The sequence below is a fragment of the Lissotriton vulgaris genome, chromosome 2_1, assembly GCF_964263255.1.
Source record: "Lissotriton vulgaris chromosome 2_1, aLisVul1.2, whole genome shotgun sequence".
Classification (NCBI taxonomy): domain Eukaryota; kingdom Metazoa; phylum Chordata; class Amphibia; order Caudata; family Salamandridae; genus Lissotriton; species Lissotriton vulgaris.
Window position 1 is genome coordinate 1,899,284,176 of NC_141687.1, and position 25,346 is coordinate 1,899,309,521.

The following is a 25,346-nucleotide window of genomic DNA, read 5'->3' on the forward strand; positions in this document are numbered from 1 at the left end:
TTTAAAGCAAGATCTTCACTTCTGCAGAGCTTTGCAATTTGGAGACTGTTATACTCTTCTGAAATCCTTCTAAAAAAAATAATTTTCAATGGTTCGCCTTCTAGGATAGGCACGTGCGGAGCCACTAAAGAAACTAAGGATGCTCAGTGATGGGTATAGGGGTAAAAGAAAGCATAACAGTGAGTTCTTTTTTCCTGTCAATCTAGCCCTTCAACATACATTTTAAGGGATAAAGCATCATAATGGAAGCAAAGGAGCACTTATATGGTAATGAAAAAGGAAAGTCTGCTTGTCTGTCCTTGGGGCCCATAATCACCTCAGCGTAGGCAATGACCTAATTTCAAGCTAGTGTGTGGATCTAAGTAGATGTATGGAAGTAGTAAAAATGGTTGGAAATGCATAAATAGGGTTGTATGGCCATGTGTGATCTGCAGTCTCAAGAACATATTACAGGACTTACACAGATAAGAATATTAAAATTGTCACAAATGTGTTCCAATCATAACTCAACATGAAAGAGTACCATGTTTTCTGCTATTCAACATCATTTATTTTGAACCCCACATTCAAGTTCTAATGCAAGTCAATATCTTCCTTCTAGGAGTGTAGGACAGCATTTGTGCTGGAACCCTAGAATTCTTTGAGATTTTCCAACCAGGGTTACAAACTTCAAAAGAGATCTTACATTTATTGTCAGTGTCAAATAAGCTACCATGTTTTAAATATTACTAGAAAAGAACTGTAACATTTCAAATTCAATTGAAAGGCTTTGAAAAAAGTACATATCTGAAATTCCTGAGATGAAATACTTCTGTAGTATAAGCATCTTGACACAAATTTGCTCCTTTTAACTTTTAGATGGGAAATTGGGATTCCTTTATTGTTGGAGTAAATTGACTGAGATCATGAATTGCAATGGTAAACAAAGCACAGCTCCTACATGAGCTATAATGTGATGTGTTTTGGTATGTATGTTCATGGATAAACTATTCTCATGAATGACTTATCAATTGAGAACCATGCACAAGCATAGTTCCTCTGTTTTTCATAGGATAGCCTTTTATCATGGGGACAAATATCATATATTGCACTACAGACAAAACAACAATTTTGGAAAGTTTTGGGGGTCAAATGAGGGTGATATACTAATTGAATGAAAACATATTTAGGATATTACGAAGATGAATTTTCATGGTTAACAAACTGTTGCCCAAAAGAGGAACATAGTGAAATATTGAAAACCTTTGTTCCGAACAGGAATATGGGTAGGATTTTAAAATAGTGAAAGGAATATAGAAGGATATTACTCAGTTCATGCATATGAAGTGAGGCAAGCTTCAATCATTAGCCATAGACTAGCTCAACTAAATTTATCTAAATGACTTCTCAACTGCTTTTGTCATTTCTACCAAATACTTGGGATTCTACGCTGACTCAAGTCTCTTGTTCAAATGACATGTTAAAAAATTACAGATCACTTGGTATCAGATCACTCTTTTGTACAGGATCAAATATAGTTTATCCCAATCCACACATTCTGTCCTACAATGCAGGCCCAATGCAGGCCCTACTTTACAATATACAATACAAATATCAAATGCTTCTTGAACCATGGATATTTGGTTCTTTTTTACTTGGCGGGTCTTGCATTAATACCTACGAATGTGTTCACTTTCAATGAACTTTGTTTACTTCAATTCTTTTTATGTAAACAAGAAAAGAACAAGCCATCATCTATTCATTTCTTCAAAAAACAGTACATTGTGACACATTATTCATCATATCAAGGAGTGTATTTTTTACTTTTTCTTTTGTATTTGTTTTTCTTTAGACAAAACAATCATACAAGAGCAATAATATTTTTGGTTCAGCATTTACTGTGCCTAAAAGTCTATATACAATGACAAATCAAAACATTTGCATATAATACACAGTACGTTTTCATATGCAATTTGTTAGTCCTACTCTATTTTAAATGTATCGGGCCCTATTGACTTGTACCTTCTTAATACTAAATTATTAATGGGTCCAAAGGGTTGAGGTCAGAGAACACCTGTAAAAATCCTTAGCTAAGCGGCCTGGGTCCAGCTTAGACATGGTGTCTTTAGTGACTTGGTTGTTCAGAACGGAAAAACTCTTGGCTTTAGGGTGGGGAGTTGCCAACGCTTTTCAACGTTTTTTGGGTTTGGAAGCTGCGCAGAACCTGCACATTGCTGGAGACCAGGAACAAAGAAGAGAATCATGTAATAACGGTCCCAGGCTCTGCAACCATGACGAGAGCCCAGAGCACAAAGCACACGAAAAAAGAAGATATTTAACCAAGATGAAGTGTCACGTCTTCTGGACCATAACGCCAGGACAAGATACACCATGGCACTAACTAGTGTCCTACACAGAACCCAACAGCCCTGAGGAAGACCTTCTGAAAATCCTCACGGTCCATACATGAAGGCCGAAATGCGTCGGCACCCCCCCACCCTGAGGCCAAGAGTTTTTCCGTTCATAACAACTAAGTCACTAAAGACACCCAGTCTAAGCTGGACCCAGGCGGCTTAGCTTAGGACTTTTACTGGTATTCTCTGAGCTAGGTCCAGTCTATCAAAATTCCCACACGAATATGGTAAATAAAATGAATTTAGTTGGAGATAGGGACAATGTCACAATGATCATTTATGAGGGTTTAACTGTTTGGACTGAATAACTATAGTATAATAAAGCTCATAACGTGTTATTAACTGAAGTTCTACCCCAGAAACAATAATTCTCCCCTGAGAGGAAGAGAGATGTCACAGGCATTGCCCTGTGTCAGGCAAGAAGTAGGACTCAGTAGGGTTGGAGGTTGGATGATCCCTCTGAACAATGATCACTCCCATGAGGGTAGGAAGGTACCTGGTAGGAGGTAGGAAAGTGCAGTGGCTGGAGTAATCGGCATGGGTCAAGACCAAAGGGTTAAGGTTTAAGACACTCCGCTGTATGCCTGTGGTGACAACAAGAATACATAATAGCGCAAGCAATTTAATTATTTTGGGTATAACTCATAAAACATAATAGAAGAAAACACGTTTATTAAAAGAGATTACAGCAGTTATTCATTAAAAAATGTATTTGGGCCGAAAGTATATAAAAGTACAAGATAAAAAACCATATATACAATTTTAAAAACAGTTAAACATCGTCTAATGAGGCAAATTCTATGGGGCAAAAGTTGCTTGATTGTAGATACATAAAAAATAATAACAGATAATGTGCAAATTGACATAACTCCATATGGTAATAAAATGCTTAACGACCTTGGATCAAAGTGTGACAAAGTATGCACTAAATATAAAAAGAACATTTTACTGTTACGGCAAATCTTGAAGAGTGCAAATAAAATAGAAGATAAAAGCGCTACTGCTATTTGACATTCCTTTCACTAAAGTCAGAACATCAGGATGGGTGGCATTCAGTTCATGTAAAGTTCGCAAACAGAAGAAAGCGAGAACAAAACCCTCATTACAGGATACGTCATGTACTCTACTCCTATCAATATGTTATTTATTTTAGATATCTGTGCTTCACTTGAAAGAAAAGTCAAATGCGAGCAGAAACTACTAGGGGATAGGCGAGAGTACAAGATCAATCGTACAGTGAATAAAGTCTACCACCTGGGAAAACGGTCTCAGCAGTCAATATCAGTGACCAGCAGTCTGCCTCTGGGTAAGCCAGGCAGTGAAACAGTACCAGTAGTGGCTAATGTCAAAAATCCCCAAATCTAGGTGCAAAGGGAGTGTTGGTGTGCTGGGTATTAGTCTCAAAAATAATTGTTAGAATTCTCTTTCACACGTTAACAGTTGTGCTTGTTTTGAGTAGCCAAGGTTCTGCTTCTTTGAGGGAGGCATTCTGGCAATAAGCTTTATATACTTCAAAAGTTGGCTACACTAAATCGCCTCTGTTTTTGTCTTTAAAGTTGGCTACGGCACCCAATCTCTGTGCCAAGAGATTTCTCATTCTGGTGCTATAGTGGTTCCAGATAATGCAAGATGACAAACTAAGTCCTAGATACAAAAACACCTCTTTATGCTCCAGAATGGAATTTTGTGTGGTCTCAGCATCATTAGTTTTGTTTTGTCTATAATTTACTTCTAGGCCTTTACTCTATACAAATCTGCAAAAATGTCTAATAGATTCTGTAAGCCCTTGGGGTCTTTCAAACAAAGACAATATGATCGGCAAATAATACGGTGGTGATCCTTCATCACCTGGGCTGGGAGACCACCTTAGCTCTTTCGCTGCGGCGGCTATTCCGCCGCAGCGCTAACGGTCGCGCGGGGGAGCGCTGGTGAGCTGCGCGGGTGACAGAACCGTTCCGTCACGGCTCGCGGGTGCGCTGTGCTCATGACGGAACGGTTCCATCACGGCCCGCCCGCTCAATTAAACGCGCCACGCAGGCGCGAAATCAGTGCCGCACAGGCGCGGCGGCCAGGCCGTGACGGAACCGTTCCGTCATGAGCACAGCTCACCTGCGAGCCGTGACGGAACCGTTCCGTCAATAGCCTTGAAGAGGTTAAATAATGAGAACACAAGGGGAGCCAAGGAGCAACCTCCTCGAACACCTTTGTTCACCCGAAAAGTTGGATGGTTTCTCTTACTGCCCCCCATCTGCCCATGGCCAAGTTGCTCTCATGGAGTCAAATCAGCAAGTTCAACAAGTCCAGTGAAAAAGTCTAGTGAAACACTCGTGTCCTGGAGAAAGTTGCATAGTAGATGCCTTGGACTGTTGTCAAACACGGATCAAAGATCCACAAAGACAACATATAAGGGAACTCTTTTCAGTTTAACAAACGTTTTCCAATATAAGATGAATCTGCCCACCCGGTCAATTGTGCTTGTCTTTTTCCCAAAGGCAGTCTGATTTATAGAAAGGTCTCACGTCTAGAAATCAGAGCAGACGAAATAATTTTTTGTAGATTAGCCCTAAAACTGATGCTGTGATAATTTATTGGGTTATGCCTGTCACCCTTGGAATAAAGAAGGGCTATTTTGGCCCCATCCAAGGAAGATTATGTTGGAGCCCAGAATTAGATGACTTTAGAATAGTAATATAAAGCCTCACACATAGAATTGAATCAAATTTATATAAGTCAGCTAGTACTTTATCAAGATCGGAGCCTTGCCCCTTTTTTGTTTGTTTATTGGTGCAAGAATTTAATTTAATCTGAAGGGCTCCATTTTCTCAGACCTCTCCTGTATGGTGCTGAGCGGTCCGAGAACAAACCTGAAAAATGATCCTCGGTTATGTGGACTTTCGGTTAGGCCAGATGGCACATACTGCCATTGGATATAATTAGGGCTCCTGGTTTTATGGAATTTCTAATTTTACTTGTATTTATCCATATTTATTATAGGGTTTGTGAAAATATGAAGCTCAAAAGTGTGTATTTCTGCATTTATTTAACCAGTTAATGTACACTCATGCCTGAACGCATGTAAACACTCGGATGAGAAACTATGCACTTAGCAGTAGACTTGCACAACTTTGATACTAAAATGTGCAATATTTCTTATGTTTAAGGCTCTTTACTAAAGTTCCTTTATTTTTTTAATCCCTTGCCTGTCAATCCGCACAGTTTTTGGCCTGGCAGTCATGACTGACAGCATTCAGAATCACTTAAAAACTTAGAATCACAAAAAAAAAACAATTTATTTTTAAAAAATGAAAACGGACAGGAAAAGAAATTGTTTTCTGTTCGTATTCATCTGTAAAAATGGAAATCAGGGAGCCTTAGATATAATGCGCCAAAAGGTTTGAGAATCCTTCATGTGCATAGTCCTCTTAAGAGCTTGCCATTTAGTGTGTTTCCATTCTAATTTCTTAATAGTCAGCAAACACCTGCTGCTTACTTTATTCTCTGGGATTGCAGCTCTAGTGCCACTATTTAAAGCCACAAGTACTGATACCTTCGGTCATTTACAATCTTTGGCAAACGAAGGATTACAACCAGGTCTAACATTGACCAGTAGAGGATGGGTTTGGAGAGATGGGCAATGTGGCTAAAAACGAACTTACGAATGCCTATACCTTAATGGATTTCATATACTGACAGGTGTCTAGTGTCCAGCATAATGACTACCAAGTCATTTATTGTTTTCACAGTGAGTGCAGGTTGTAACTCGCCCCACTTTCATCTTTTCCTGTTGTTAGATATGTGTGTTTGGAAACTCTTAATAGGACTTTCAAAATTCACATGGAAGGACATACATGTTTGATGCAGTAAATGGGATGCTACAGGGCTGTAGTCGCTTTCTAGGTCATCCTCAACAGACATGTCGAGGGTGGAATTATAGACGGGTAGTTCGACCATTATCATAATCAATAATACTCTAACAAGAACCATTCTAAAAGGTATGATGTCTGAGGAATTCTGATACAGCTCGTTCATTTACATGCCCGCAGACCATATGGTAGACTTAAATGAGTCAGCTGAAGCACCATAGGTGTGCCACAATGCCCCTCTTCTGCAGCCCAGGGACACTCCAGGCCTGGTTTTCTTCGTTGGTGACCAGTCTGTAATTGCTTTTTGTTTCAAAAGATCAATTGAAATCACCTGCTATAACCTCCAATAGCTGTTTTTGTTGGCGGAAGCAAACATGAGAGACTTAAGGCAAGTGTCAAGATGACACAGTTTGACAGATTCGGCGCGATCTTTAGTTTCCCTGTTATAGATTAATTGCATTAATTGATTTCCTAATTTAAAAGTTGATAACTATCGTTACCTGATGTTTTCCCTGGTGGTACATCTCAAAGTCGTGTGTACCCAAATTGTTAACCCCCTGGAGAGTCTCCCTCTAATGTGAATGGCTGCAGGGGTGCTAAATGCCGTGTACCCAGTGTTGTGTACTAGACTAGTGGCTCACTTTTCTTGAAAATTATAGATGGAAAAACTGAAACAAAATAACACCACTAGGACAATTTATGTTTCTGTGGAAGACCAGCAATATTCTAACTTTTAAACAACTTTGGAAGTGACCTGACAGTGGAGTTGATGGAGTGATTGGGCGGTGTCAGGACCTGAGGGTTGAGGCTCAAGGCACTCTGCTGTGTGATTGTGTTGACTAAATGAATAAATAATATTGGTTAATCTACCCAGTGTGTCTGCCGTGATTGCAGAGATCTCTGCGTCCAGGATCTAAAAGAAAACACCCTATAAACTGGGGCAACCTGTGCATATTCTATACTGAAGTTACCAGCATGAAGGAGACTAGCACTTCTGGATGTCTGCCATACAGAGCGACATTCTAACAAGCATTGGCATAGCCAATAGGTCTCGCCTTTGGGACCTTATAAGTATTTAGTTATGCAGCACAATATCCTTACTGCAACAACATTAACTGTTGCATGGCTAAACATTTATAAGGTCCCAAAGGCGAGACCTACTGGCTATGCCAAAACTTGCTTTATTGAGGAGTCTAACTATGTTGGTTTTACACATACATTATTCCAGGAATATCCATCACAGAGACTACTCTCTAGACATTACAACAAACCGATTGCACCCTTATATCATCCCTTTTAGTATCAGATACAATTAAATGAATTGCTACATCTAAAATTTCTTGGGTTGTAGACCCTGATGGCCTACTAATGCCCGTAATAAAACAACAACAAAATTGCTGGACCAGAGTTTTTGAGCGCTTCTTTATTGACTAGATTACACGTTTCCCCATTCCTATTTCCTGCAAAGGTAGTATTGTCATCCTTCTTTTTAGGTCTTGACCTGCGTAGGCAGTGCTTCCGCAGTCTCGCCGGCGAGATCTTATGTTTTCAAGAGTGGGGCTTGAACCCTCCCCTCTTCTCCATTGGCTGGCTTCCTAAACGGAGGCCAGCCATTGGGGAAGAGGGTCATCTGTCTATTTAAGCCCAGTCTTTTCGGGATTGAGGGGTGTGTTTTTTAGGTTCTTTCTCTCCTCTTCCCATTGGCTGGAATTTTACATTCCAGCCAATGGGAAGAGGAGAGAAAGAAAAACACGCCCCAACAGTCCGAAAATGACGGGGCGTTTCTCCGAGGCATTTCTGATTGACCTCGGAGAAACATGGTGCTGTGGACCGCTCCTCTGGTGTTGGTAATTTTCTTGGCAGGGCAACCCTTTAGGGGTTCTGGTTTGCCTCTGCAACAACACCAGGAATTTGCATCTCACCTGGTCCAAATACCATTAACTGTTGCTTGAGTACACCAATTCGTGTTGCACGTGCCTTCAGTATGGACAATAGTATTCCTTTTCCCAGAAAAGGTGGCAACTTTAGCTGCTGTTCATGCTGTTGTGTGCGGATAACTTCTGTCCAACGAACACAAACAAGAACCATTTGCTGCGCCACTGTTCGGTTCTTTTGTTGAGCTACCTTTTTTGCAAATTTGAACTTTTGTTCTCAAATGTCCTGCTACTTTACTCATCATTAATAGTGGGCCTTCCGTCAGTCGCCAGCAAGATTGGCAAACTTGTACTTCACGTATGTATGTATTCTTCGGAATCCATGTAGAGTTTACAATACGTAGTAGGAGTTATTTACCCACTCCTGATTTGAGAGAATATGCCTAGTTGGATGACTGAGGTATTGGTGCAATCCGGACCGGATTAGAACTCTGAAATGTCATTTCTCAATATGTAGAGGTGGTGTGGAAGAACTCTTCTATGTCAATTCTTTTGGTCCGTTTCCACAAGTGTCAAGCCTCGTTCTGAACTGTAGGAGCTCTCTGTGGCGTAATGATTTGTCCTTGAGGCTGGGCTTGCTGATTGGTTGGTTGGAGACGGGGGTTGGTGAGGCTTTGTCAAGTTTTCTTTGCTAGTGAGAGGAGCAACACGAGAAAGCTACAAAAAGAACCCGGATGTTGGAAACTGCGAGCCCTGCTAAGAGATCACCCGGATTGCGAGGTGCCCAAGAGCCCCACATTCCCCCACCGAAGGTAGAGCTTCTACAGAGAGTTTCTCAGCCTTAAGGGAGAGAGAGAGCATGTAGCCTCCCTCGGAGGAGGGATCTCTCACCTTTGCTCGTTCTTTCTCCTTGTAGCTCCCTTTGTACATGCCCCACGATCGGTTGTTACCCCAGTGCTAAGTCCTACCTCTGACCGATCTTGTAGTTCACTAGGAATTCCTCCCCAATTCAAGTGCTCGCCTCACAAAACTGCCTTTTCTGGTCTCACTTCAACTCATTCAGTAATTTGTGTCCCTTAGAGCCCACTTTTCCCTCGCTCCATCACAAGGTTCTGTTTACTCCTTCCCCTCTCGCGGGTTCTATACTTCCTCACAGACTCTCCTTTCCCTAGGTCACGGCCACAGTTCTGAAAACATGTCTACCTCCGTAGGGGTGTATTCACCGCCTACGTCGTCCAGTTGAAAAGGATTTTCATTATAAAACTGTTTTCCTGCTCCTACTCAGAAAGGTGTGCATTGCTCATAGCTTGTAATTCTACCCACACCGAATCAAGCCAAGTACAGAGCGAAAAGCCCAAGCTAGCTCAGTTCTCAGAAGGGACACTTTACCTTTACCCCTCCACAAAAGGGGAGGGGGGTACCTTCCTCGACACAAATTTTCCTTCTTGGGACACTTAGTTTGTGCTCATAGCGGTTGGCCAAAGCCTGTACACTTTTGGGTCTTGGGCGGAGTAGCGTACTTTCTTATATGTACATGAGGATGCCCAGGAAGCTCCTGGCTCCTCACAAATCTCTTTCTTCTTCTCACTCTCGTGTCTGGAGAGGTTCAAACCATTACTCAGCCATGAACACGGCAAGAGGAGGCTACTGGGTCTTCTTGGAGAACTCGACGGCTGCCTGTACCGAGCTGGCAAAGAGGATTACAGAGTAAGAGCGGCAACTCTTTACCCTTCAATTTCTTGTTTGGTGGCCTGCGATCCTAATGTATGTACTGGTTGAGTAAACTGTTCGTTTGTTTTTGTTTCCTTGCGTACTTTGACTACAATTTGGATACTTACCCCATTTATTACCCCTTTTTTTCCTACCCAAGGAGCTGTGCAAATTGTGGCTCGCTAAGACTGCCATTGTGTGAATCTTTCGCTATCTTCACATAGCCCGATTTGACCAATTTAGTGGGTTTGGCTTCTGAATAGTGCACATATGTGGCAACACGACATCCCTGCAGACAGCATAGATCACACGTACACAGACATCATTAACCCCAAGAGCAGTGGTGTACAAATATCGATGCATATACAGATTGTGATGCAGTCATTCATATAACAGTTTGTGGATGAGCGGCAACATAAAAAAAGGACCAGTCAAGTGTAGATATATAAGTCGACGAAATGATTCCTGTGTTGATAGTTTTCTTTTATTAGTCAGATGTATTCAGTATGCACAGGATCAGACAACAGCCAACGCGTTTCGCCTATAGAAAGGGCTTCTTCAGGGCAGTGATAGTAGGTGTTTCTTGTTAAAAAGGGTGACCGTTCAAGTCTGACAATTGTAGACTTCCTGTTCTTTTAGACTTTGGTGGCAAAATGCACTGTAAACACGTTTTATTTCCTCTCTAAGAGTGGGTAGAGAAGCACACTATCAACCTCATTCATCTAACAGGATTTCGGAAGAAACAAAATTGTATAGTAATATGTTGTTGATTGATCTACTAGCCCTTAAATTTGTAAAGACAAAAGGACAGCCGGTATACCGTGCATTGATAGACAAGACAAGACCATGTGGCTGTGTAGATCACCATAACCTGTAGCAAAAATGCAACACTTGGGAGCACCAGATTGTCTAATAATTGCAATTCACAACATTCAAAAGTCCCTAGGAGTGCAGAACGAAACCTCTTACAAGGAACACCAACAAAAAATGGACTTTGCTAAGGTTACATTTCGACCCAATCTATCTATTAGATTTGTATGAAATATTTTGCCTTTTCTCCCCAAGAATGGGCCTTACAAATTGGCCGCTATTAATGTTTGTCGATGACATAATTCTATTTGATTTAACCCCTGTTGGGCTCCAAAGAAGTTTGGATTGTCTTTACAAATACACAAACTCGGGGCGTGGCTTGCGCGCCGGACGGTGAAGACGCTCTTTCCGTGAGCTCCGCGACGGACTTTTTATCCGAATGCCGTGAGAGCGCTGTATCATGCTCTTTGGATGTCGGAAGCAGTTCTAATGTCGGCGGAAGGCTCCACGACCCTGATATTGCCGGCAGAACCGATTTTCAGGCTGGGAGGACTCTGAATGCCAAGCGGTAACTTTTTCTTCAGACGCGACGCGGGCGGCCGCCATTTTGAGCGCTGAGCCCGTGTCGTCGTTCAGCTACCTGCTTTGACTCCCTTCCTTCTTTTGGGCATTATTCCTCTACTTTGCCCATAGTATACATCACTATGACGTCTTTTTTGCTGTTCCTGGCCATTTTTATGCCCCTTCTTTGTGCTTGCGACTGACTTTGTGCTTTCTCTCAGAAAAAAGGTGCCGCCATTTTCCTATTGCCGCATTTGACTTGATTCTTTCTCTCCTCTCCATTTTGCCACGAGTATTGTTATTTTTACCATATCGCTCTACTCTTCTCATGCTCTACGTATTATCAATGATATTTATGAGGATGGATATTTGTTTTTTTGTACTCTAACGCTGCACCTGGATATCATTCTTCCTCATACCTCAGTGCTCTCCTTTTTCAGCGACCTGCGATTTTCTTCCAACTGGCCTACTGTCTATGCTCCTTCTCAGTGATAGTATCTACGGTGCAGTATCTTTCTTGCGGATTATTTTTGGCCGTATTTGTTGGCTCCTGCTCATATTTTTATCATGGCCAATGACTCCAAGTTGTCTCAGACTGGTACCAAACCTAAGCGGCTTAAAAATGACCCGCCCTCTCCCATCAAGTCTTCCTCTAATCCTATTCTGGACTCAATTCTTGAGGAGGTTCACGGCCTCCAACCTTTTATGAGTGCGACTAATGACAGGCTCAAACAGATTGAAGACCGTTGGGTACTTATGGAGGGCAAAGTCTTAAATTTGGAGCAAAGGGTTAGTGACATTCAAGATGTCTCGACTAAAATCCCTCTCCTAGAGCAAGAAATCCACAAACTTAAGCTACACACGGAAGATTTGGAAAATCGCAATAGAAGAAACAACCTACATGTTTATGGTGTTCCGGAAAATTTGGAAGGTTCCGACATGGTGTCTTTTTTACAAAAATTTCTACAAGAACTTCTGGATCTCCAACCTGCGCCACATCCTCTGAACATTCAAAGAGCCCACCACCTTGGCTGTCTGAACTCTGCATCTAACAAACCTCGTGGCATTATCATGCTTTTTCTAGAATTCACGGAGCTGATGACTGTGTTAAAAGCTGCCAGACTAAAACGTCGTCTCCAGTGGTCGGGTCACAATATTTTCATCTCCCAAGACCTCTCGGCTGCGACTAATGCCAGACGAAAAGAATTCTTGAATATCCGACCTCTGATGCGACTACTTCAAATTCAATATGGCATTCTTCACCCTTGTTTCTGCAAGTTCACTCATAATGGCAGAACCAGCTCATTTGATGACCCTCAAAAGCTCCATGCTTATCTCCAAAGTGCTTCTTCGTCGACGATGGACACTGTGGCTTAATCTTTCTTCTTGTTTCCACTCTTGATGTTCCAACATGTTGTTTCCAGTTTTTCTCTCACTGTTAATGTGTTCTTATCTCCTTTCTTTCTGTATGTTTCTTATTCTTCCTCTGTAATTTGTATTTATCTACTTTCCGCTCTTACAATCTTCTCTTCACCCTATACTTATGTCCTCTTTCTCGGTTGCTCATGGGGACGTTTCACCTACATGGCGTATCCGTGCCCCTAATGCTTTTGTTTCTCGCTAACTCTCCGATCAGGCATCTGTGCCTTGATCTGTTTACTTTCCTCTATCTTTTCTCTGTTCTCTTTTTTGCCTTTCCCCTTATTTCTTTTTTCTCTTCTCCTCTTACTACATTCCTTTTCCTTTTTTTCATTGCTCCATTCCTTTCGTCTCCTTTGCATTCTCTTCTTCGAATATTCTCCTTCATATTGTCGTTTGTCCTTCTGACCAGATTTTTCATTTGTGTTCTGAGTATTTTGAGAGCTTCCCTTATTCGTATTTTATGTCCTTGTTCTCTCCTTTTTTGTAGTGCTTCCCTTGCCATGTGTTTTCTCCACGTGTCGTCCATCATTCCTCTCCTTAATGGTGTGTAATTTTGTCTCATCGAATGTGCAAGGTCTTGGTCACACTGTCAAGCGTCATAAGATATTGTCTCATCTATCCAAAATTGGTTCTCAAGTTGTTTTTCTTCAAGAAACGCATTGTTCTGATGTTGAATCAATCAAATTGAAGAGACAGTGGGTGGGTCAGGTTGTATTCTCTCCAGCTTACCTTAAAAAGGGGGAGTTGCTATTTTATTTCACAAGGCTTTGAATGTACAGATTATCTCCTCTCAACATGATGACGAAGGACGTTGGGCAATGGCTAAGGTTGTTATCCATAATAAGACAATGGTTCTGCTCAATATTTACGGCCCGGTTTGTCCTGACCCTAAGTTTTGGACTGCTATTAAAACTCTGCTTTCCTCCATTGATTGCCCTGATTTTATCATTGCAGGAGATTTTAACCAATGGTTGGACCCTTGTTCTGATAGATTATCCTCCAGTAAATTTCAACCTGACAAATCTTATAAGAGCTTCCAATCTGCCATTCCTCACGTCCTTTATATGATTCTTGGAAGTTATGTAACCCAGATGTGTTAGAATATACCTTTTTCTCTCCTGTTCACCACACCCGCTCTAGAATTGATTACATTTTGATTAGTAAATCCTTACTCCCATCCATTCATAAATCAACCATAGGCTCCATTTTTATTTCTGACCATGCCTTTGTTTCTACCTCACTTGATCTTTCCCTTGTATCATCTAAATTTAGTCGCTGTAAATTTAACACCTTTCTTCTCTCTGATGAAGTTTTTTTAAAGGAAAGTGCAGAATTTTTTACTGAATTTTTTACATTTAATGATCCCTCTGATACTTCCATTCCCAACAATTGGGATGCTTTTAAAGCTGCGTTTCGAGCATTTACCATATCCTATGTTGCTAAAAAGAAGACACTCAATAGGGAAAAGTACGATAACCAACTTCAAAAGATTAAGAACCTCGAGCATTTATATTTCTCTTCTAAATCCCCCTCCTCTCTTCATGATTTAATCTTAGCTAAAACTGACCTTAACAAGATTATTACCAATGAGGCTTGTAACACCCTCCTCAAAATTAAATCCAAATTTCATGGTGGCCAAAATAAAGCGGGGAAAATGTTAGCAAACTATTTAAAAATTAAATCTGAACGTAAAAATATTGGCCCCATCTTCAATGACTCTCTAAACAAATTGGTTACAGCTGATGAAGATATTGCTGATGTATTCCATTCCTACTATCACTCCCTATATACAGATGACACCCATCCCTCTGATGTAAACTTATCTTCCTTTTTTGAGTGTCTTCCATCTCCCCCATCCCTCCCCGATGAGTTTGCGATCCTCGAAGAGGAAATTTCACTTCAAGAGGTAAATCGAGCCATTCGTTCCCTCAAACGCTCAAAAGCTCCTGGTCCAGATGGCCTTCCTGTAGAATTTTATTCTTCGTTCAAGACCTTTTTTGCCCCTAAACTCCTTCAACTCTTTAACTCCTTTATTTGTAGTGCGAAGGCTTCTGGGTCATTTTTGGATGCATTAATTATCATCATTCCGAAACCTGATAAAGATCACACCCAATGCAAAAACTATCGTCCTATATTCCTAATAAAGTATGATTGCAAAATCTTTGCTAAAATACTTGCTTCCCGTCTTGATTCCCTTATCCCCCATCTTATCAAGACTGACCAGGTGGGTTTTGTAAAGGGTAGACTTACTGCGGACAATGCTAGTTTATTCTCTAATTTCATTGCTCTCAGCAAACGTCTTAAAGTCCCTTTAGCAGCTCTGTCCTTAGATGCTGAGAAGGCTTTTGACCGCATAAACTGGCAATATCTCATTCGTACCCTACACTGGTTTGGTTTTGGTCCTTCTTTTATTTCTATGGTTAAACTTCTTTATTCCTCTCCACGTGCTCGTATTTTTGTCAACAACCAATTTTCCAAATCATTCTCCTTGTCTAGAGGCACTCGTCAGGGATGTCCCCTTTCTCCCCTGTTGTTTATTCTTTGTCTTGAGCCCTTCTTAGAAAGAATTCGTTCTAATCCTAACATCACTGGTTTTTTAAATTGGCCTGTACTGAAACTAAATTGTCCGCTTATGCAGATGATGTACTAGTATATATGTCCAACCCTGAAAACTCCCTTCCACCATTCATGGATGAGGTCCGTTTATATTCATCTATTTCGGGATATAAATTGAATCTGTCTAAAACGGAAGTTCTCCCACTTAACTCACTTTGCTACCAATACATGTTTAATAATACTGATTTTGCTTGGTGCCCCTCTAAAATTAAATACCTTGGTATTTGGTTCGCTCCCTCCCTGAAAGATACCCTTAAATTTACGTTTGATTCTCTTATAAAGAAAATCACCTCCCTTCTTCAAATCTGGTCCCCATTATTTCTTTCCTGGTGGGGTAGACTGGACACAATTAAAATGATGATTACCCCTCATGTTCTTTATACGGTGTCTATGCTCCCTTTCAAAATTCCCCTTTCCTATTTCTCTCGCATAAACTCTATTTGTACTAAATTTTTGTGGAATAACAAGCATCCCCGAATAGCGCTACAGAAGCTGATTCGCCCTAAATCTGAAGTTGGAGTTCGATTTCCCAACTTTAAAATGTACCACTCTGCTTTCCTGATCAAACAGTCCTTTTCTTTAGCATATGACTTTGATGACACTCCTGTACCTACATGGGTTCTTCTAGAACGCTCTCTCTTGCAGGACCTTTCCTTTCAACATGTTGTTTTTATGTCAAACTGTTCTTTTTTGACTAAATACCCTATCTTAAAATATTCCCAAACTGTATTACACAATGTTTTCTCCTCATATCTTTCATCATTACAATGTTTTTTATTATCTGTTGTATGGTATAACAAATTTCTTCGATATAAAGGTAAATCATTTTACTTCAAGCACTGGAAAGAGAAGAATATTGTATTTGTTCATCAGTTTCTTGATAATGGTTCTTTCATTCCTTTTCCGAAACCACAATTGTTATTTAATTTACCTTTGTCATATCTCTTTGAATATAACATTATTACATCTGCCATTCAGTCACACTTGGCTTCCCTTTCCATTCCTGTTGTCTTCCCATCTTTTGTTCCTACCTCTTCCCTTTATCCCTTATTTTCCTCTAGACAGCCTAAGGCTGCCCTTGTTTATTCATTATTACTGTCACCTAGTTCAGATCGTTCTAAATCAGCTGTTGAGATTGCATGGGAAACGGACCTTAATATGTCTCTATCTGTTCTGATGTGGGAACGTATATGGTCCAAATTGTTTAAGGTATCTCCTGCTGCCCGCATTACCCAATCGTTGTTGTTCATTTATCATAGAGTCCTTATCACTCCTGTAACTGTTCATAAGTTCTCCCCAACATCCTCTCTAATGTGTTGGTCCTGTGCTAACGAAACTGGGTCACTTAACCATTTACTGTTTGAATGTTTTCATGTTTCATCATTTTGGAAGGAAGTTTGGAAAACCTGTATGCTAGTCTTTAATTGTTCTGCCCAGTTATCTTTACAGGCTATTTTCCTAGGATCATTATCATCTGATGTGGATATTATCTCTTCTTCTGAGAGATTGTTGGACTTGTTTATTTCTCTTGCATTTAAAGTTATCCTATTGTGTTGGAAAGATAATTCTAAAATGTCTATTCACACCTGGTGGACTTTTGTTTGTGATGAACATAGAATTGCTATTGCTTCGTCCTATTCCATTCCCCTGAAAATTAATTAATTGATCTTCTTTGGCTCCCCTTTACCACTAATCTTTCCTCCAAATCTCTTCCTTGACTGATTCTCAGTTTTCCCACTTATTTTCCCCTTCTCCTCTCTCTCTCTTCTCTTCCCTTCTTCTGCCCTTGTTTTCTCTTGTTCTTTCTTCTTTCCTCTTTTCTATGCTTCTTGTTTCTCCCTCTTCCCTTTTCTCTTCTCTCTATGATCATTTCTTTCTTTGTTTTTATTGCTCATGCATATGTTTTTTCTACTTCTCTTACTTATTTTATTGTTACAATTTTCTTTTATATCATATGTATTGTATTCACTCAAAATGCTAATAAAAATCTCTTAAACAAAAAAAAAACAAATACACAAACTCAAAATGTTATGACTATAAACCATACTGAAATAAAAACGATAGTGTTAGATGGTAATTAGAATACACCTTCTTATATTTGATATTTGGATAAAATACAAATTAGGTAAGTGACTGAATTTACTTATCTCATGGTGGGTTTATCAAAAACATTAAGATGCATCAATCATTAGCAATATTAATATCAAAGATTGTAGGCAAAAGTGCATGGAAATGACTTAACTCACTTCTTTTTGAAAGCATGGAGGAGACTGGTGCAACTACTAAAGAAGGCTGCTGGAGCTAAAATACCTTCCATTATCCTGTACGTAATTAATAGTATGGACTACTCACACATTCAAAAACTAATTTAATTATGTTCTATTTTCAGCAATACGTTACAGCCTGCATGAGCCTGGATACATAGTATAATGGTGTCTAACAGTGAAATAAATGAAGCAGATGTATAGATTTTGCTGGCACACAACACTGTGGTATACAGCGGCATCCACTGTGGGTAAGTGAGAGTTGCTGATGTAGCTATAGTCACTTAGTAGGAATTTGAGGATCCATCCTACAGCTATTCTTATATTGATTTATAACTGACGCGGATGTTGATGGGGATTAAGTTGGATGCATATCAATATTGTCCCCATAAGTAAAATGTTGTGTAGAAGTTGATTTGAGGAAGGTGAAATATTTAGTTTTCACATTTTACAAAAATATATTGAAATGCTCTCTACGCATAAAACTAAGGACCCTCTTTTACTCATTTCACAGGTAAATAGACACAGGAAATATGCCCTGAACTGTCCTGTAAACCAAACATTGGGTTGAAATGTTGATGACACACCTTAGCTTGAAACTTGAAGTGCTGCTCTAAAACCGAGACCTCACAACTTGAAGCATTCCCCGTGTTATGCTCTATGAGACAATCTTAGGTGTATTAGTGTAATTTGTTTATTTGATATATTCCCTCAACATGAGCACTGCAACGTCTGCACTGTGGTTAATTATATGAATAAATAATGTGACACATCAATAAAGAAGTTCTGTTCTGCTTACTAAGAGAAGCTTGTGTATATGTTTTTTTTAAATGTGCTTATATATGTTGATTAGCTCATATTGGGAAGATATTTCCACAAGGAACCAGTTTCAAATCACTCCATGGGATCCATATTTTGATGTTTGTGAGTGTCACAGCTGTGCATTTGAGGAAATGGCATGTGTGTTTGTGTATTCGTGGGCATGAGCGAGCATATCGAGGACCATGAACATGACTTCCTGAAGTGTAATGCCTGGTCCATATATTTGGACACTCTCAATCGTGCCATCCAGTTTGTCTATTGTATGGAAGGCACTGACCCTCCTAATATTAAAGACCTTTTTTTGTGCACCTCAGATGATGGGATTGTACAATGAAAGAATTCTCATTTTTTAGCAAGTGTCCAAGATTGTGCAGAAAAATGCAGGTATTATGAATTTAGCTGAGAGATAAACTAATCTTGCTTTAAGAAAAAGAAAACACTCCAATAATCTTGCTTTAATTCACTCTTGGTTGTACCTTTAAGCTTCAGCAGGTGCAGCTTGGATTGAAGTGTGTGTTGATTCAAGGAAAGTCTGCGGGTCTGGGAGAGAGGGATAGTAGGCTGAAACATGTCAGTTCTGGAGATGATTTGTAGGCCCCCAAAGTCCAGAGTTGTGACTGCATCCTTAAGCAAGTACTTAGCCTGTTGCCCTTAAGCTTGCAAAGAATTAGCTAGCCCACATGGGGCTTATGTTATTAGTGAGTTCTTGACACTGGTTAAGATTAGGGATCCAACCTTTTCCTAACTTTGCTCTAGGTTCTGACGGTTGATTACCGCATGGGTTGCCTTTGGCACTATAGGTCCTAGGTCAATACCTTGGAAGTCTGAGACATTGACTTGAATAGTTGCACAAGAGTCTTGTGACAAAAAAGGCAAAGAAGGAGTGCTCGGGCTGCTTTGCTTGGTCTTGTACAGTTGGACATGTGCTGTATTAAGAGCAGTGTCTCTTTTCATGTGCGCCTCTTACCCGTGTTTACCAGCTGATTTAGGGCTTCTAGTCTATCTTTGTGGCTTTCAGCCTGCACCATGCGGTGAGATTGCAAATAGCAGCTTACCTTGTTGATTGTTCCCGGTAGAAAAGAAATTCTAAGTTTTCATCTGTTGAACATACCAGCAGGATAAAGAGGTACTGCAGAGGAAGCTTTTGTTACATGCACCTAACATTTCTGCTGACTTCCAATGGAAGAATTTTTTGAAATATGAAAATAATCAGAAAAAAACCAAACATTAGTTTTAATGCTTTGCGTCACAGAAAAAAAAGTGTGGCTTAGTGGAAACATACCTCCAAAGGTAGCGCTGAGGGACAGTGAAAATTGTACCAGTGCACCTCTGGTTATCTTCTGCATTAGGTATCTCAAAATCCAAGGATGAGACTGAGGAAGTATACTAGAAAACATCCATGCAATCAAAAGGTCTTGGCTAGTGCCACATGTAATAATTGATGCGAACAAACACATTCCGTGCGAGTTAAAAGTAAACTAGTCCACGAAAGAAATAAAATAGTACGAGAAGTATGTTTCTGTAAAGAAATTTTTGTTTTAATCCCTCCATTTTTTTGTGTATGTTAGCTTTCATTAGACACTCTTGGTGATGATGTAAGTCTTTGTGGCCTCTGAAACATGAATCCATAGCCAAATGAGAGGCCCGACATTCAACATGTTTTATATTAAGAAATAGCACACGCGCTGAGCACAGACAAATGTTTTGTGCTGCAAACAGCAGTTTTTTTTTGAAGATGCAAACAGCTGTACAGTAATTAGATTTTGGCCCAAGGCATCACAGTTGGTTGGATCTGAACAGGCTTCCAAGGGCGCGGGCTCTACAGAGCAAGGCCTTTAAATAAAGGGTCTTGCAAACTGGACCTGGTTTGGCAGTGGCTGGTTCACCCGCCACTCCCACTTGTTTTGACAGAAATCTGTGTAGTTTGAGTCAAGAGGACAAGTTGTGACCAGATAGTGCTGTGATGTACACTGCTTCACGAGCCGTCAGGTCAGTGTGCTACTCGTCTTGGAAGTTTTCTCTTCTGTCTGTGCAAGTCTGTGCTTTTGACATGTATTGCAGAAGACGAGCATGTGGAATGTATTGCAGCACGTGCGTCGTTGTCTTGGACGTTCTTTGTAAATAAAATAAATGCATCTTCCCTGCCTCTGGTGCCAAAATATCAGCAAATGCGACAATATTTTCAGAGTATAAGCTGTATTTTGCTTGGGGGATGCGCGCAGGAGGGGCTGCATGAGGTCATAACATGAACCCAATGGCCTCCACACGATTGTTGTAAATGATATGTTGCGCTAAAAATAACGCTGCGCGGAAATCATAGACATTGGCAAGTCTGCCTCTGTGGAGGATTCACCCCTCATTAAAGCCTGCTTGATGCACGAGTGATGCGCTGCAAGTTACCTTTTTGTCCACAGTAAAATGCAAATGAGAGAGGGCCAAAGGCTTAATGAGATACGAAATGCAGATGGCGGCAGCGTGCGTGCACGCGAGTGTGGATGTAAGCTTTAGGCCAGGAAAAACTTGGGGTAGCACTTTGAAAACCCCTTACTAAAGTCGAGCAAGTAGCGCATGCGCTGCTCTAGGCTCAACCTAAAAAGGCACAGCCAATGAAGCTGGGCCTTAAAGCACTTTAGAGACGCGAGAACAGCTGCAGAGGATGATGATGGAGAGGATAAGTAACAAGGATACCACTTTCCTATTGGTCTATCAGATTACAAAACCTAAATGGGTGATGTAAATATGAAACTCGTCTACATAGATTTATGACAATATCCTGCCCTTCCCTTGTGCTTATTTCAGATTTTTTTTAACAGTAAACTATAGCATGGATTCACTGGAGGAACTCACATTTTACAGTCATGACATATCGGCGCAAGTCGCTGATGTAGAAAGGGGACTCAAAGTGCACCTCTCTTTACATGGGCACAAAAGTTCCCTCTACTTAGGTTATGTGTGAAGGTGCAAAGTAATAGTGGCTGCAGCACAAAACTAGACAGGAGTACTAAAGGTCTATTTACCACTGCCCTTGTGACGGGACTGCCCAGCCACTTCCCTAGGTAACATCTCTGTAGACTAACTCTTTAGAAGAAGGCAGCCCAGCAATACAGTGAAATGCTTCCGTGTGGTCACAGGATCACGATTGCAAGATTCACAGAACAAATTTGGCTCTTGGATAACTTTGCGATAAGGTTTATAGAAAGGATGTACCATGGTATATGAGCATGAGGTGTTGGTCTTTAACGACCCATGTGTTCTGTGGGTGAACTATTAAGTGGGCACCTACAGCACATATCAGAACAAATTGCATAACATCTATAAATAATGAAGGCCACCAAAAATATTCTTTAACTGCAGCTATTTTTTTAATTGTAGGATGCCCAACAGTGTTGGAGTCATGAAACCAGCTCATGTCTTAGTTGCACTGAAGGTAAACTCAAACTTTCCCTTGATAGAACAAGTCATCCTAGCCACTTGTTATTCTCATTTACAGGTTGATTCTGCCTGCAGGCAGGGACCCAATTTATCATTAATCCATGTTCCTAACTCGTCGCTTCCTGTAGAGAAGAAGAGGCTAGAGACTTTGATGGTCTTATAACTCCGTAACCTAAATTCTCATCTAGGTATTGGCTAAGACATTCTGTTTCTGGTTATGTAAGAACATGTATATGGCTAAAAGTCAGGATCCCCCAGGTTCCAGGTCAATGTTGCAGTTACAACGTTAATGTGAAGGTACTGTTTGCTTTTACTTATCAAACATATCATAAAATTACTCATAATATGATAGCAAGTCAACTAACTGCGAACAAATTACAGGAGTTGTCATTATTTCAGCTTACCACTTTGAAGAACAACTGTAAACCTGTTTACCAGTCACCCAACAATGATTCATATAATAATCAGGCTTTGTTCATATTGTTCTTTTGATGCCCAATTGATACTGAGGTAATGTAAAGTTAATTGTAGTGCACTAAAAATCATGTTGTACTGAGGCGCATCAATCAAATAAAAAAAAATCTTTCTTTCATCACTTCCAAAACATCCCAAAGAAATCATGCATGTATGTAAAATTACAGGCCGTGAAGACAATGCCACCTACTGCAGAAACAACTTTAGGAACTTTTTTCTTGATTGAGGGTATCTGAAAAGGTTGTGCAAACGTAGGGGCTCATTTAGCTCTTGGCCGAGGAGTTACTCAATCACAAAGGTGAAGGATATCCTATCTGCCAAAATATAAATCTCATAGGATATAATGGGATTAATATTTCAGCAGATTGGATATGCATCACTATTGAGACAGTGTAACCCGCCCACCAAGCTCTAAATCAGGTCTTTAATGTAGATATAGTTCCTCAAGTCCATTGAATGTAAAGGTCTTGATTTTACATTATCTGCAGACTGTAATGTCTATACATGTGATGTGATTGGGATTTGATTCTTTTTGATTTGTTAAAGCCCTATTTTGGCTCCAAAAGAAATGATTTCACAAAATGGTTACCATAATATATACATAATATTTAGTTTGGTTATAAGAGGATGTCATGGGTTAACACATCAAATAAAACTAACACTGTTGAAGGAACAATGAAAATTTGTGCTCACCAGAAAGGTTGTCTAGTTGATAAATGTATCATAGGTTGTACTTGTGGTTATAAGGACACACAAGACTTAGAATCTCACACTAGAAATGGAAGAGTACACGGCTTAGAAGTCTTGGAATCCCATGGCAATGGAATCTAACTAGCGTATTTGGGTTCTGACTTGAATTAATAACTTAGTTCTGTTTTACCTTGAATTAACTGAGATTGCCAAATTATTTTTTTCTGATCTTATTATGCTTACATCCTGCTGTCATTTATTTACATCATCTAAGGTTTGTGTCAAGGTATTTTCAGTATCCATAGCTTGGATTGGAGGAGTGACATGGGCTTGGCCACCTGTGTTACTTGGAGATAACTTGGAAATCTGGGTTCAACAAGAGTAATGGTAAAATCCTCACTTCACTGATCCCACTCATAACCATAGAAAGGAATTCATGCTGGTCAGAAGTAGACCTGTTCACAGGGGAACAGGACAGGATAAAGAAGCAGCAAAACTAGATATCTTCATGTTGCCTATTCTTACAGCTTGGCTCAACCTAATCTACATGTTCATTAATATTTTAAAAAAATGGAGATTACTCTTTTAGTGTTTGACCATTAAAGTTCCAAATCAATCCTTCTAATGTGACACATGATACACTTTGTGACATTCCCTGTATTTCTGATACACTATAACATGGTTGAGACTTCCAAGAGCTGAAATACAATTGGAACCTTTGTAACAGGTGCAAAGAAATACTTGAACTACAACACTAATTTCTATGTTGACAACAATCTTCTGTGATTCGTAAAATAAGTCTTTGCCCTGAACGATTCATATTATAACAAGTTCATCAGGTCTAACATACAGAATGCATATTACTATTATACTCTTTCCCCTGGCAATATATACCCTCTACCCCACCACTATCAAACCATTATTGCCATAAATGAGTCAAAAGACAATACAAACTAGTCAGAACAAGTAGAGTGTTCTTCTTATTCTTCTCATAGAATAGTAAGGGCAATTAGAGTTATTCTGCCTTAAAAGCTATAATGTTCAAATATCAAAAGTCTAAATCCTTGATCTCAAGTACTATCCATCATACTTGTCTGGATACAGCAACTGAGGGGCATATGTATGACTTCTGTGATGCTGGGCAGCACAGAAAATCACCTAGATGCGCTCGCCTGTATCAAAGGGAAAGGGCAGGAATGCGCCGTATTTTTCCAATATGTCACATTCCTGTCCTTTTCCCTTGCGCTGGTGCAGTTTTGGCAGCCTAGTGCCAACGCAGGCTCCCTAGCACCATGGTTCAAGGGTGCCTATGCTGTAGGCAGGATTGTTTTTGTGCAGTTAGGGGCACTTTTCTGTACAAAAATAACCCTAAGAGGATTTTTCCTCTTTCATAGAAAGAGGAAAAAATGAGGAGAAATAAACATATTTCTCCTTGTTATGCCTCTCCTGGGGAGGAGTATCTTTTGGCGATTCCCAGGTTTACAATTCTTGTAAATCTGGAAATGCTTGAAAATCCATGAATGTTGCGTGGAAACACCCATGCAACACCCATGGAAATGCCTCCCTGGAGCAGAGTAATGTAATGCAGCGGTTTGCGCTGCGTTACATTACTCAAAATTTATGAAGCCACACAGGGCCATGCAAGGTTGTCTTGAGTGATTTCATAAATCTAATTTTACATTTATGTTGCTCTTGCACTATATTGTGTGTTGCAAGAGTGACACAAAGGAGCTCATAAATATACTCCTAAATATCCTGATTGCCTGAGAAAGATCACTCTGAAAAACAAGGACCTTTTACTACATAAATTTAAGATGGCTTCTCCGATTACAAGAGTCATGGCGCTGTGGGACTTGTAGTCCATCTTAACCCCACCTGTGTGTTTCACGTAGCGTACACATCACAGACAAAAAGTCCTGAAACAAGCGGTGCCCAGACTTTGCATGCTGTAAAAGGCCCACAGACCAAAGAAGTTCGCAGGAGCGCATCACCTCACCTATTTAGCATAAACAGGTAGCGTGTCATGGATAATGACAGTTCCCAACCCTGCATCTGGGGTACTGGTACTTAACTTTCCACCAAACTTGTAGAGTCTTGAGGAATCTTGAATTAGACCACTGGCATTGAATTCCATGCCACTTCCTGGAGGAGACCTTGTAGATTATGGAACCATTAGAATTTCATTCAAAGGCCTTGTGGTTTTGGAGATAATGCAACTGATTGTGTGGTTTGTATTCTCTGAAATTTGTCAGAGGTTCTATAGCTACTGGACTCTGCTGGACCCACAGTGAGTTGACCCATTACTGTTGGTGCCTACGCATCTGTAATATCTCAATAGCATATGTTAGATACTGTGGTACAAGTCTCTTACCCATACCAATATTTAAGGTGAGATGGCTCCTTATCCAGCTACTT